The sequence below is a fragment of the Meriones unguiculatus genome, chromosome 8, assembly GCF_030254825.1.
Source record: "Meriones unguiculatus strain TT.TT164.6M chromosome 8, Bangor_MerUng_6.1, whole genome shotgun sequence".
Taxonomy (NCBI): domain Eukaryota; kingdom Metazoa; phylum Chordata; class Mammalia; order Rodentia; family Muridae; genus Meriones; species Meriones unguiculatus.
In genome coordinates, this window is record NC_083356.1 from 5,750,487 (window position 1) to 5,765,508 (window position 15,022).

Below are 15,022 nucleotides of genomic sequence, written 5' to 3' on the forward strand. Positions count from 1 at the left end.
GTACCAACGGAAATCATAACAACTGGGGCTGTCCCTCAGTTGTGTAACACACAGGAATGGTGGCCAAACATAAGCCCAGCACTAGGAAGGTGCAGGAAGATCAAAAGTTCAAGGTCATCCTTGGCTACCTGGTGAGTTTGAGGTCAGCCTGGGTTACATGAGACTCTGTCTCAAAAACTTCATAATGATTGATTCTGGGATATTTTCTTTTTGTACATTCTTTGTATATTTTATTTTTTATTGTTTGGTTTTGTTTTTCAAGACAGGGTTTCTCTGTGTAGCTCTGGCTGTCCTGGAACTCACTGTGCAGAGCAGGCTGGCCCCAGAGAGCCACCTGCCTCTGCCTCCTGAGTGCTGGGATTAGAGGCGTGTGCCACCACCGTCCATCCGTATTTTATTTATTTTTATTATTCTTATGAGCTCGGAGTTTTAGTAAACTGATCTAAAGGCACAGAGGCTGACTGATGTGAAATTAAAAGCACTGCTGCTCTCAGAAGCCAAAAGGCAATCCATACAACTTCACCGGGTTGGAGGCTCCCCCAGAGGCTGCCACTGTGGTCGACAGGGCTTCGTGAATGCACATGAGGGGACCATGCAAAGATCTAAGACAGAGAAACCTAAAGGATGTTCCGCTAATAACATACTGTCACATCATGCAGAAAATACATGGCTGATAAATGACTAAGGAACTTGGCCTCTGTGATGAAATAGGGAGAGCCAATGAATGCCACATTTCTAAAAGCAAAGGAACCTTTTTCTTCTTCTTCTAATTTAAAATGTTTCTAGAAGGAGAGGAAGGAAGACTGGGGAATTTGAGTATTCACAACTTCCTCATTAAAAGCAGTTTCTAATTGTCCCTGTGGGCATGGCGGTAGCTAAACTTCTTGTCCCCGTGAGCGCGTCCATAGCTTCATGCCCAGACATCCTAGGCTTGTCTTTGAAAACATAAAAAGTGGGAGCCTGAGAAAGTCTGGAAACACCGTGGGAGGGGCACGAAGACAGGAGAGTATCCACCCAGGAGGAGCCACACAAAGAGGACGCTGCCAACTGTTCTGTTCTTATGCCGGAGACACTCCATTATTGTGATGGCTCTAAATGAGGACGAAAGCAGACAAGCCAGCAGCTCTCTCCGTTTAAGCAAGGCCCCAAGACCATTCATTTACCCATTATACAGCATTTGTTCATGACCTATGTGTCACGCTCTGATGGAAACCTTCCAGCACACTTAGATAACACTGTGTTTATTCAGACAGTGGCGAAGCAGGCTGAAATTTAATTCTCTCGCTGCACTTTCTCACTGGTAGCTTTGAAGAAACTCAACTGACATGGGGACAGTTTAATGTCCCCATCCACCTTCCCACCTCTACGTCCATCAGCAGGAAGCATGAAAGCAGAATTTCCTGAAACCGTGCTGTGTCGAGGAGTGAGAGCATGATGAAGGCCAGATGCTCATCTGTGAGGCTTAACCTGAGGTCTGTGTATTGGTGGCAGTGCAGGGGGCGGGAGCCCCAAACCTCTGACCGAGGAACACATACTCATTCCAAAGCAAGTGCTGCATACAGGGCATGCAACAGCGAGAGGGGCAGGGACACGGCCTCGAGTAAGCCAGGGCAATGGACGGGTGAGCGAGAGCTTAAGTGTTTTAGGAAAAGGTCACAGCGCAATCGTAGGCCTGTTCCGGGGGCAGTGTCCTCTGGGGACTTCCCAGGGTGCTAAGGTGACAGACCAGACCGTGAGAAAGCAGGACTTCGAGACTGGAAAGCCAGATTTTAATGAGCTGAAATGCCTTTCCTCGGATGCCAAGCGAGCTAGACTGGGGGAGGGGGGGCAAACTAGACTGGGGGGGAGGGCTTGAATCTAAACTCTTGCTGTCACAATCTTTCTGGACCCTAGCTTTCTCAGCAGGCAGCTCCTTCTGTGCAGGCTGGGTGGTGGAAGGTGAGTTTCAGCTGTGGCATGTACGTGCACACGGGATCTGAATTCTGACAGCTGGTCTCTTGGCCCAGCGTGCCTCTTGGAATAGCTCTACATCTTTCCGTAGCTCCTGAAAAATCTTTAGCAAGGCTCTAAAGACTCAAACGTCAGTGTTTATTTTTTCCCTCCACAATGGGAATCATAGAAGGGAAAAGGAATGTTGAAAACATACAAAAGGCTTCCCCAGTGCGTGCTGCCGGATATATTACGTGATTTGCAAAACCACTGTCTTTAAAAATACATTCTGAGAATAATATTTATCCATACACATGTCCCATAAACTTGGAGTAAAAAACTTCAAGGCGGCTCAAATCTGGTAAAAGTGGGCTGTCTGGAGCCTTCCCATCTGTCTTTCTTTTGGGAAGTGGGTGTGGGGTAGAACCAGGGAATGAGCTATGAAGCAGCAGGGGTCAGCACTGTGGGACAGAGTAATAAAAAGTCTGAATGTTGAGCAGAGACACCTAGAAAAGGCCCTTTCTTCCACACAAGGAGGAAAAACACTCAATGACGCCTCCAAGGGTTGAACCAGACCGGGCCTGTGAGCTGCTAATGTGGTGCCCGTGCCTAGTGTGTGTGCCAGGAAAGCTGGACACTGACTCATCTGTGATTTCTAAATCCAGAAGTCTACCCTGTGACTTCCCACTGCCGTCTCTCAGCCACGTATTTATACCCTGGGGTGTGAGACTCTCTCCTTCTTCGGAAGGCCTCCCTGGCATGCCCTGACTTAGTGCACGCCACACTCCTTTAGGGATGAGTGAGACATTTCTGAGTAACTGGGAGAAGAGTGTGTGTTCTTTTGTTTTGTTTTCAAGACACGAGGTTTCTCTGTGTATCCTTGGCCGGCCTGGACTTGCTTTGTAGACCAGGCTGGCCTCGAACTCACAGAGCTCGGCCTGCCTCTGCCTCCCTGCGTGCTGGGATCACAGGCGTGACACACCATGACTGGCCATAGTGTGTGTTCTTAAGGGAACCCTAGCACCCAGTTTTAGATAGCAGACTACGAATGTGGGTAAACCAGTTAAGCCATCGTCACATTTGCTTCTGCGTGGGGAAACAGGGAGCAGCCTCCGGCAGGGCCAGACCATCAGCTTCTCTCCCACACAGAAACTCTTCCTGTGCAGGACAGGGTGAGACTCTTGGCTGTTGAAGGACACCTTGGTCTACTAGCTGAAGGGAGAATCCCTTAAATAAGTATGTCCTAGAGCCCAACAGAGAGGGGAGGGGCCCTTTAAAGAGCACAAGCAGAAAGCAGGTATGACAGTGACAATTAATATGACTTCATATGTTTCTATTACTGGATCATAACAGTAGAAGGCTGTGCTGGTGGTGTTTGTCAATTTGACACAAACCTAATCTTAAATGAGAAAATGCCCCCATAAGGCTGGTCTGTAGGTAGGTCTGTGGGGCATTTGCTTGATTAATGATTGATGTCAGAGGGTCCGGAAAACTGTGGGAGGGGCCACCCCTGGGCAGGTGTTGCTGGCGTGTATCAGAAACAAATCGGACAAGCCATGGGGAGCAAGCCAATAAGCTTGTTCATGCATGCTCTCTCTTTAGTTCCTGCCTCCAGCTTCCTGCCTTGAGTTTCCTGCCTTAGCTTCTCTCAACTGTGATCCAGGAGGATCAGCCAAACTAACCCCTTCCTCCTTAAGTTGCTTCTGGTCATGGCGCTTTATCATGGTAATAGAAACCAAACCAAGGAAAGGGCATTCTGGTGAAACACTGCACAGTGGAGGCCAATCTCCAGCTGAAGTTATTATCTCACAGACAGAAATAGCCAGAGTCAGGGATGGGATATGGAGCTGTGCATTTTCCTCCAGGATAAAAGTTTAATGAAATGTACAGAAATTTGCCTAAAGGCTCCCACGGAAATGGCACTTACCTAAAATAAGAAAACTCCAATGAACAGCTTTTAAACAACTGAGACATCTCTGAAAGGCACTAGGAGAAGAAGCTGCCCTTAGGTGGCCAGGGAGGAATGCCCTGAAGCCAGTTTGCCAGAGGCAGCCCTCCGTTAGATAACAAACAGGGGGGAGCAGATCAAATAATCCTGGATCCGATGTTTCACTCCTCCAGTTCTGGCTGCATGATGACAGTTAAAAAGAAATAACAGCAACATGTGACATGGAGGGCCTGAGCCTCCCATTCTCACCGCTATTACCCACATGCCAGATGGCAGCACACACCCGTAATCAAGAACAGAGCCCCTGTGGGCTGGGGGCTGGCGCAAGCTGAGTCAGCCTGGTGGCTGCCTTCTCCGCTGGCCTCTGTGGAGGAGGATCTTATCCACCTCCACAAATGGTGTTTTGGGCCTGTGGATGGGCTCCCTCCCCCTTTCTCCTTTCTCCCTTTCTTTTCTTGACAGGGTCTCACTGTGTAGACCAGGCTAGTCTTAAATTTACAACCCCTTGCCTCTGCCTCCTGCCTCAGCCTGAAGTGACAGTACAGGTGCTCTTGAAGGCCAATGGTGCCCATGGATGGGTTCAGAGACTCTGTGAGTGTTGTCTCCTTATGGCCACATGCAAACTTACATCCAGTCAGAACTAAGAGGCTTCGCAAACCTACTGAGACATCTCAGGTTGAGCATGCAGAAGTCTAAGCTCTTTAAGAACTGTCCTTTGAGGCTCGTGTGCTGAGTGAAAGAAGCCAGTCACAGACAGAGAAGCACCTGATGATTCAGCCAATTCAGAGGCAGGAAGTAGAATGGAGATGTCAGGTGTTGGGGCATGGGGAATGGCAAGTTTGGTTTGTGTAAAGTCTCAGTTTTAAAAGATGAAATGAACTCTGTAGGTGAACGGCAGTCTTGGGAAGGCAGTTAAGACACCTATGCTTAAAATTAAGATGCATGCTGAGGAGTTCAAGGTCACCCCAGACTACATGAGACCCTGTATCAAGTACAGTTTTAAAATACACAAATGAGAAAATATATTTAGAGAAAAATCCAATGAGCATTTATTTCCTCCAAGGGAAGAGAAGCCCACAGTCACATCCTTACTGTCCCAGAGTCTGTCTTCTACAACTGCCTTTCATGAGGGTGCAAATTTCCCCGCTGACAAGGTGATACCATATCTGTGTACTTGGAGCTTTGTGAAGAAGGCCTTTGAAACAGGAGGCTCAAGGCAAGCCCAGGCCTCTGTTATTAACAGAAATGTTAAGTGGACTTTTTCACTTCTACCAAAAATCAGTTTAGAAAAAAAAAAAAATCATCCTTCTAAAGCAACTGAAGTCAGTGGGTGGAGGAATGCAATGCACTTCTCTTTGAAATGTGAAGTTATATAAACCAAGCTTCAAAGAATCCCAGCACATTCCTCGATACTGCATGCGGCTTTTGAGCTGAAGAGTGCAAATCTTTGGTGCTGTGACCTCAGAGTTTCCCATACCTGTGGCCTTCAAACTTCACAATGGGCTAACCTCTGCCTGTGCCTACTACTGACTCAACAGAGAAGGGGCTGACGGAAAGCCATCTGCAAGAGCATGCTGGTTGGATCTAGAACACAAAGCCCACGTTTTAATAATCAGAACAGATGCTTGGGAACCTTAGGGACTGGGCTGCCAAATGGAGACAGGGTGTGTGTGTGTGTCTCAAACGGTTCGCACTGTAACTCAAGGTGCTGAGCCCCTGCCTCTTGCACGTGAAGTCTTCTCCTTGCACATAAGGGAAATATGAAGCATCTTTGTCCTATAGGAGTCTTGCCTACCCAGTAATGTTCTAAGTCCCTTCTTCAGCAGAAATGTTATGTTTTATTAGTAAATTTCAGGCACACCTTGTGCTGGGCACATTGTTCTTGTCTACCAAAACTGTCACTGAACACCTCCTAAGGGAAATATGTTGATATATATCTTGTATATAATATATACTTATGTAAATTATATGCTTTACACACACACACACACACACACTCACACACACACAATCTTAGGTGCTCACTTTGTACCTAAATACATGTTAAATTTAGCCCCAAAGTGGAGATGGGGGAAGAAGCCACTGCATGACTTTGGGATTATTGACTCACGTGACTAATCGTCCATGATTAATTCACTCTGCTCTGATCACTTGCTTTTGGGCTCAACAAAATGATAATGCTTCATCTAGAGACCATCACAGGAATGGGGAAAGCATTAAGGTTTATAAACCATTTCAGCCTCTAGCAAACATTTCCTGGCCAGGCCCAGAGCCTGGTTATAAATTCCATCACACCATGTCGGGAAACAGGCGCTGTGCCTTACAGGTTAAAGGTCACAGAAGAGGTTGATATACTTCCCCGGTTTCACGTATTTCAGAATCTTAGCAATGACTGCTAAGGAATACGAGACCATCTGAAGTATTTTTATAAAGTATCAATGCAGAGGTCCTATTCTTGGAGACTTTGATTTAGCAGATTTGGGCTTTTTTTTTCATTCCTAAAGAAAATTTAAAATAATCTTTAAAGTTTTTCAGGTATTTCCAACGTGTAGCTAGGGCTGGTCATCACTGGCCCAGTCCCTTCCCTGTCCCTATTTACAAAGGACCAGACAGATGGCTGACAGTGGCAGAATGGTCAGCGGAAGCATGCCGTAGGAATTTCTAAAATCCTAAATTGAGCATTCTAAATGTCTTGAAACGTCCTTCTTCAAAAGCCTGCCACCCATACTGTTTTTTAGGCAGAGCAAAAACATGTTAAGTACTATCAAGAAGGTGATTTCACTCAAGCCAGAGTAATCTCGATCTGAGATGAACAGCAAATTATAAGTTTACTCTAGTTTTTATTTCTAGATTTGAATCATGGTGAATCCAAAAGATGAAAGAATTCTATCTCATGTAAGGCATCTTCGAGACAAAGACAGAAAAAAAAAAAGCATGTGCCTGGAAACACTACACCATTGTAAAATTAAACAGATGAACTAACGTCATGAAGTTTACATGAAAAGTAGAATGACTACAATGAATGCCGGGTCCCGATCCAATCCTTAAAATGATTCCGTTTCGTTAAGTAACGGAATCCTAAGAGAACAGGCAAATGGTTGATAAATGTATGAAAAGATGTTTAATCTCCTCAGAGATCAGGGAGATGGGAAATAAACTACAATTTATTGTATTAACAGAAAGTAAAATACTGATAATCCAGCTCAACAAAGGCATGAGAGAAAGAGTGATTTGGGGTACATTTGGGAATTGTGTTGTTTTGAGATCTGAACATCAGGTACAAAGGATTCTGGGAGAAAACACTTTTCTCCTTCATTGTCCCTACAAGGGACTTTCCCTTGAGACTGCGAATCAGCAGAACTTGGTCCTTGGTCAGTGCATGCGCCACTCCCATGTCAGCAACGTGGAGCCCAGCAGCACTGGAGCTGCCTTCCCTGCTCCGTCCTTGTCGGTCCCTAGAGCCCACTCCAACCGCAGACCATGCGGTTCTTAAACCGCAAAGCTTACCAACTTCACCCCATCACCGTGCAAGCAGCAGGCTGCTCAGTGCTAGCAAAGTCCTGGCCAGCCTGGTTGCTAGACATTATTGTATCTGAATGCCCCACTGTCCGAACGGCTTTCCATTTTCTCATATTGACTTCTGTCCTCAAACAACCCTAGAAGGTAATCATTATTTTTGTTTTAATTTTACATACAAGCAACTGAGATTCGGGGAAGGTTAAATAGCTTTCCTGAGAACGCTCGGCCTGTAACTGGCAGAAAGGGTCTTGATGTTTCTGGTTTGAAAGTATCCCGTCTTTAAAAAAGTCTTCAGAGTGAAGCTAGTTTTCCAATAGTTTCCCCTCCCAGAAGACCAACTCTTAAACAGATGTCTGAGGGACTGGTTAAGGGCCAGAGGCTAGCCCAGGTCAGAAGACCCCAGCACTGGGATGAATCCTGAGGCATTGTCCTCTGTCTTGGGTCACTGCTTGCCTGTCAGCGTGCTGGGGCCTGTGCTGGCCCTGGTGCACATCTGTGGAGGGGAAGGCCCTGCCTGCAGTGATACGGTCTACTAGGATCCAGCAGACACTGGGCTTGCGTCAGGGGCCCTGGAGAATAGTTTATATTGATTTTCAACTTGACAGAATCTAGAATCACACAAGAGATGAGCCTCTGGACATATCAATGGAAGAGTTGATTGCTTAAGTTAACTGAGGCAGGAAAGCCCGCCCTAAATATGGGTAGTGCCATTCTGGGGGGCTGGGGTCCCAGGTGTTTTATTATCTTCCCTCATGCTCTGAATTCGGCTCAGTGTCTTTTGATTTTTCTGAGAAACTGAGAAAATCCTGAACAAGTTGGTCTGAGTTTGCCCTGGTAAATTTGGGCCCTTCAGGCTGCCAGAGGACCTGAAGAAAGGGTGAAAAGAGCCCCCCTCTTACTTCTACCAGAGTGTGTGGTGATCCTCGCCCAGTGACCTGTCTGGAAAGGGAACCCGGTAGTTCCAGATGGGTAAGTCTGACCCCACCGAAATTCCAGCATCTTGCTACTAGCACAGCTGTGTCTTGACGGGTGACACAGGACTGGAGCATTCACCAAACACAACTTTACTGCTTTTCATTAACACTGATAATGGAGATTACGAAGGCTCTCACTTCCTGTCCCTGTCTTGGAACAAAGAATCAGGGTACTAGGTACAACTAAGTGTTGCCTTGAGAAAATCAACCAGGAAAACAAGACCCTCAGTGGATTGGGTGTAAGAATTTTCCAGGCAGCCCCGCCACAGGTAAGTACTCTATTGTAAGAAACATTTATACTCAAATGCTTGGTTTCTGTCTCACTGTGGAGTTGTCATCAGCAAATAAGAGTAGTGACGCAAGGTCACTTAAGTGGGTAAAAAATTTAAAGTGTCCTATACCCCACCCACAGACAAAACCACAGAGGACGCCTGCGGAGGAGCGCCTGCTTTGGGATTCCTGTTATTGGTCTCTCATCTCTGCCTCTCTCTGCCTTTTGCTTTGTCCTGTCTGAGTTCAGGAGTGCCAGTGAGGAGTTGGGGAAAGAGGATTATCCTAACAAGAGCAGGATGGACTTTTAACTCCTCTGTCCCACTGTCAACAACCTCTCAGCAGACGTGGTAGGAAAATTCTGGAGGTTTCAAACTGGCCTCTTCTGGACCATGTGACTGTCTCTGATAACTGACATAGGCTTTGTTACCATCCAAGCAAGGGAGAAGTGGGCTAGGGATGTGCCCCATTAGCATGCTTGTCTGGCCCACTTAAAGCCATGGTCTCTGTCCTCAGCACTGCGTAAACCAGGGCCAGGTTGCTCCAGCTTGTAATCCTAGCGCTTAGAAAGTAAAGGCAGGAAGATCATAAGTTCAAGGCCATACTCAACTATGTACATGAGACCCAGTCTCCAAAGAAGGAGATGACAGTAAAATATGAGTAGAAAATGAAAAACATAAAATTTTATTTCCCATGGTTTGTTCAGCATCCAGCACAGTGCTGGCACAGAGCTGAAATCCAGCGTATCCTTTCAAGTAACTCAAGAAGAACCACCTTTCGTCTTGATGCAAAACTCAGTAAAAGTCAGCATTAGAAGACCATGACGTTAGAATCATAAATTAAGGAACACTGTGAGAAAGAGAAACGAAATAAGAAAATCAGGAGAGCCAACTGGCCTCATTGCTAACAGCCATCCAGGGAATACCCAGCAGAGAACTGGTGATTTCAAAGGATGAGTCTGATGGCCAAGCATTAAAAACTGAAGATGACATAAAGCGAATTGGGCCTAGCTAATTCTAAAACGCTAGAAGTTCGCAGAAAGAGTTGATATGAATATTACATGAAGGGCAGAAGCAAGCTGGGGAAACTTACTACCTATCGCCGTATTTGTTTGATCCAGTTTCAGAATGGAAATACCATCAAAGCCAGATACCCAGACACATCTCTTAAGTGGTCTGTACTCAATGAAACAAGAGCCTAATGAAAATCACGCTGCTGGAGTACTCTGGGGCTGGTGCTAAGGCCTCCAGCTTTTCAGACACTCTCAGGTGCCTGTGTCCTTGCTTTACGCACAGGATATCTGTCAGCATCTCCAAACTGAGCTCTACAGTGTCTCCAGACAACTTCCTGTGTCCTCACCAGGCCAGGCCTCTGAAGTGATGGGAGAAGAGTCCACAGAACAGGTGGGTTCTGGAACATCCCTTCTCAGTATGAGAAGAAGTGACATGTCGGGGAAAGAGATGCCACAGGCAGAAGGTTGTGGCCTGGGGACACACGAAGCAGGGCCTAGTGTGTGTCTGCCTGAAGCAGAGACAAGCGATTTCTCATGGGGGAAGGCAGTGACTGAGAAGAAACAAGGGTGGACAGAGGAGGAAAGGATCATGTCTCGACACGATGGATTCTCTTCTCTTAGAGCTTTACATGCACAGGGATGGAGAATTGTATACGTGTGTGTATGTGTGTGGGGGTGTGTGCATGTAATAGTCTTCTATTGCTGTGCAAATACCCTAGGAAAACCATTTAAAGAAGAAAATATTTATTTGGGTTCACGGTTGTAGTCCAGGGCAGGAAATCACAGTAGAAGGGTATGGTGGATCAGAGGTTCTCAGCTAACAGGGACTAGGGGAAAGGGAGGGGGAGGGGAGGAGATAGAAAGGGCAGGGGAGGGAGAGACAGAGAGAGAGAGAGAGAGAGAGAGAGAGAGAGAGAGAGAGAGAGAGAGAGAGAAGAGAGAGAGGAGAGGCAAGGCAAGATATAATCCCACTGACCCATTTCCTATAGCCAAGCCCACTTCTTAAGCTTCCAGAACCCATCAAAATAGTATCAGCAGCCAGGGAGCCAGGCCTTCAATACATGAAACTATGGTAACAGACAGAACAGAATTGAGGCTCGTCGCTGCCCTGGGAGACAAGCTCCCTCAGAGACGGAGACAGGATTCCCAGAGGCAGGGGCTGTGGACTCGCTGGATACAGGCTCCCTTTCTCCACACAGTGGACCAGAGAACATTTGCTGAGGCTTCTACAGAGATCCACCCAACCCTTAACACCACTAAGAGAGGGGCGGGGCTGTCTGAGGTCTACACCTCCCCATAAGCACCACTTTCCTTCCCTCGGGCAACTCACACCCCTGAGTGAAGATGTGATCAGTACAAGGCTTACTTGCCAGCTAGTTAATTCTACAGAGAAGCCTAAGGCTTTACCGTAAGGAGAAATGCAATGGACACACCCAATTAAACAGTTTCTGACATCACCTTTCTGATTTCAGCCATCTGTCATCCAGGACTCTGAGTCCAAGCCCTTACCTGCTAGCAGTGAAGCAAGCGCACGTGATTCTGGGCGGAGACTCTATCTTCTGTCTTGTTCATTCCTCTGAAACAAGATACAGTGAAATAGAAATTGTCCAGGTTTAGTTTTCTAACAATAATAGGCATTGTTCGACTGAAAATGATACAATGCTCCAACCCCGCCATGTTGCAGAATATTTGATCCCATTGTTGAACCCCGAGATTGTGAACTTTAAAAACCTGGTTCTGGTCATGGAGTGGAACAGCCCTAGCACATACTTTTAATTCAAAAGCTTTCTATAAACACGAGCTGCATAAAGTCAACCCTAGGTCAAGAGGCTGAGCAAGTAACTAGCTGACAGGGATTAAACTGAAAGGAGAGACAGGTATTTAAGACAGTGTGGAGAAGGAAAATGGACTTTTGGCTTTTGGATGACTTTAAGCTTTGAATTTTTGGCCTTTTGAGCTTTTGGCATTCTGGGCGTTTGGGTTTTTGCCTTCTGGGATGTGAACTGAGTAGGCTTTTTCCTTCTGGGATGTCTGCCAAGTAGGAAGATCAGCTGGGAGCTTTCTCTGTCTCTCTGAGCTAGTAGGTTTTCACCCCAGCCTCTGGCTCCTGAGTCTTTATTGGTAAAAACTGAACAACTGGGATATTTCATTTTTTATAACACCACCACCACCCATTGCTTTTCAAAGACTAGAAGGTATTTTTATTCCATGGATGAAGAAATGAGGTTGCCATGAGACTGCTTGTGTCACTGAGCATCTGTCTACAGGTGTGCTCCTCTGAAAGCACTTTGACCCCTCTTTCTGTCACTCCCACCTCTTCCCCTCTGATACTCATTCTTGCAGGAGCAGTTTAGAGATGCTGTTTCCTAGACTCCTAGTGAAGGAGTGGCAGATTTCCCTGTAAAAGGTCTAACAAAGGCTGACCATTTTGAGAAAAATAATGAAATGATACAGCAAATTTTAAGATTCAGTTCTAAGCGATAGCTGCCACCCTTTTTCACATGATCAGCGATCTATCTGAATACATTTTATTTCCCTTTTCATTCTGAGGCTGTGTTACCTTGCTCCCTTCTCCCTGTTAAATTATCTCAGCCACTCTCGTAACCATAGCAGTGTGTACTTAGCTTTTTCTTTCAGATTCTGCTTTTGCTCTCTACCTTCTCTATACTGACATCAGGATAAATCCCAAGTCCCCGGTCCAACCCCTAAACCTTTTCCCCTGCTGGCCAGTCAGTGTCCTCCTACCTATCATCACTCCCCCTCTGGAGCCAGTTTCTGTGCCTTATTCTGGACTCTGCTAGATTGTTTCCTAACTCAAAGCGACCTTCCGCTTTTCTCTGTCAGCCAAATCTGAAGTCTTTTAACCTCAGCCCAGACCTGCCCTTCCTTCCTTTACAGAGCTTTCAATGTTTTGACTCAGCAAATGAAAGAAACCAATAAGACACCATGATGTTTCTGTTTCATCATAGGACCAGGGCTTCCTCAGCAGGGTTGGGTACACTTTTCGTTGGAATGAGCTTAAACTCTCTCAAGGAAACAAGCAAGCAAGCAAGCAAACAAACAAACAAACCAAAACAAACACAGAGGTAGGGCCTGACCCAACTGGTCCCTGCCAAACAGAACTGAGGTGGTCTGGGCTGAGTGGACTTCCTACAGAAAGGACGACATAAACTCCATTTTGTTTCCACGTTAGGACCAAGCATGACTTTAAAAGAAAAGTCATCAGTCCTAGGAACTAGGCCATAGGTCACCAATCCAAGGAACAGCCTGGAGATAACCATAAGAATGGGAAAATATCTTATCTCATCCTGTGGTTAAATGTTCAAGGCACAGGGATGTAGTCCACCGACCACCTGGACAAAAAACAACCAGGAATCGACCCTTGTAACTTCCCCGGCACCCACCAATGAGGTTTTAGATTACCTAGCCCTTGCTAGAATTCCCCTAGTCTCCTATAAAAAGGCCTGCGTGCCTTTGTCTAGGGTCGCCATTTTGTAAAATGGTTTGACCCTTGCGTGTGGGTTTTCATAATATAAAACACTCTTGCCAATTGCATATGTGAGCGGTGGCCTCTGTGGGGTGATTTCAGACTTAACACTGTAACAAGGCAAAGAAAAGGAAGGGCTGTGGAGATGGATGGAGTCTGGCAGGTGGCAGGAATTCAGATTGTACCCTGGAGGCTGTTCTGGGTGGCCTTCTCTCCCCTCCACAGAGGTGGCCTTGTGGGGTCACATCTATCATCTTTCTATTTTCTGTAGCTTCATCCTTCCAAAAGTTCCCTTTATCATAATTGAAAGGTTGGGTTGAAGTTGAATTTCCTAATACCCTGGAGATACGGGATTTTACCCAGGGCCTAAATCAATTTACCCTTAATCTTTAGCCCGGTGAGTCAGAGGAAGCTTTAGCTCTCTGCACAGGAATGCCGGGCTGAGGCCTGCACCCCACATCACTCGTCTCGTTTGTCTGTGCCATCAGGAAGCTGCTGTGCGGTTAGCCAGCGTGTGCTGACGGCTCTCTGTGTTGGGCACTGTTCACTCTGCACTTAACGCTTGCGACACCTCGGCCTAGAATTACCTTGGTCACGGCCCAACCGAGAGAACCCGCCCGCCAAAGGTTTTGAATGTCCCTGCTGTTACGGCTGGAATGCAGAACATCCCCTACCCAAGGCTCATATTTTCAGTGTTTGGTACCCAAATTTTAGAACTGTTTTGAAGTCTATGGAGCCCTCAGGACAGCGGTTCTCGGTTCTCAACCTTCCTGACGTTGTGACCCCTTAATACAGTTCTTTCATGTCATGGTGAACCCCAGCCACAAAATTATTTTCATTGTTACTTCATAATTGTAATTTTGCTATATATATATATATTACATTATAATGTAAATATCTGATGTGCAGGGTGTCTGATACGCGACCTCTGTGAACATGTCACTAGACCCCCAACAACCTGTAAGTTATGAACCACTGCTTCAGGAGATGGGCCTAGGTGGCAAGGATAGGTCCCCCCAGGACGGCCTGTGAAGGCTATTATCCTTTGGTTTTAGTATAGCTAACTCTGCTTCCTAGTCTTCCACAGCACAAAGCCACTTCCTGCCGCCAGACTCTCCTGCCAGGATGGGCTGAGATCCCTCTGAACCTACCAATTTAAGTCAACCCTTTCTTCCTTCCTTGAGGTGTTCTTGTTGGGTGTTCTGGTCCCGGCAGTCTATGCAAGAGTCTGAGCCCAGCCCCATAACAAGCATTCTCATCTGGCTTCAGTTTAAGGGAAGTACATTAGTGGAAGCTTTTTCACCGTAAGGCTAAACTGAGACTCAAGTGTTTGCTGGAGACCCAGCCTTCAACACTTTCCTGATTTCTCTCTTATGGTGTCTGCTGGGATCTGAGGGCCTCTCATTACCTGAAATATGAAAACGGCACATACTTAATTATTCATTTTCTATCGCCCTTAATGAGGGGATTAACTGCAGAATGAAACAAAAGGAAATAGTCCGACCTTCAAGCTGTCAGGAAGTGATAATTAACTAAAACCTCAAATCCCTTCAAACGGACAAATGAAAGGTTTTTAACTGATCACGATGTAAATGAGTCATCAGGGTCACTAATTGAAGTCACATAGTGGAATAATGACAGCGAGACAATAAGCGTGCTAAAAATACGCCTTCTTAATCATGTACACCTGATGATTTGTGTGGAGGGGCTATCATGCACGGTGGACAGGGGAGGGACGAGAAGGAACAGGACAGGGAGGCCGCTTGGCAGGGCGTGGGAGTTTGCCCTCAGAAGGGGAAGGACGGCAGCAACATAGAGCTCACTAACCACAGCACTGACACTGGCTTGGATTTCCTTGACTGGGGGGCTGAGTTTGGCTGAGG

General features: G+C 46.4%; 1 protein-coding gene across 25 annotated transcripts in view; it reads right to left on the reverse strand.

Annotated features, from left to right (window-relative positions):
- Pced1b (PC-esterase domain containing 1B) overlaps positions 1 to 15,022 on the reverse strand; it is a 187,552-nt gene that overhangs the window by 147,263 nt on the left and 25,267 nt on the right. For 22 of the 25 annotated variants that reach the window (XR_009593564.1, XR_009593566.1, XR_009593568.1 and 19 more), the window contains one exon: positions 11,162 to 11,228. The exons of 2 other annotated variants lie outside the window; for them this stretch is intronic. The gene's annotated coding sequence lies outside the window, so the exon portion shown is untranslated. Of the gene's footprint in view, positions 1 to 8,822; positions 9,490 to 11,161; positions 11,229 to 15,022 lie in introns of those variants that run through there. One more of the 25 variants, XR_009593567.1, reaches the window with a different exon arrangement.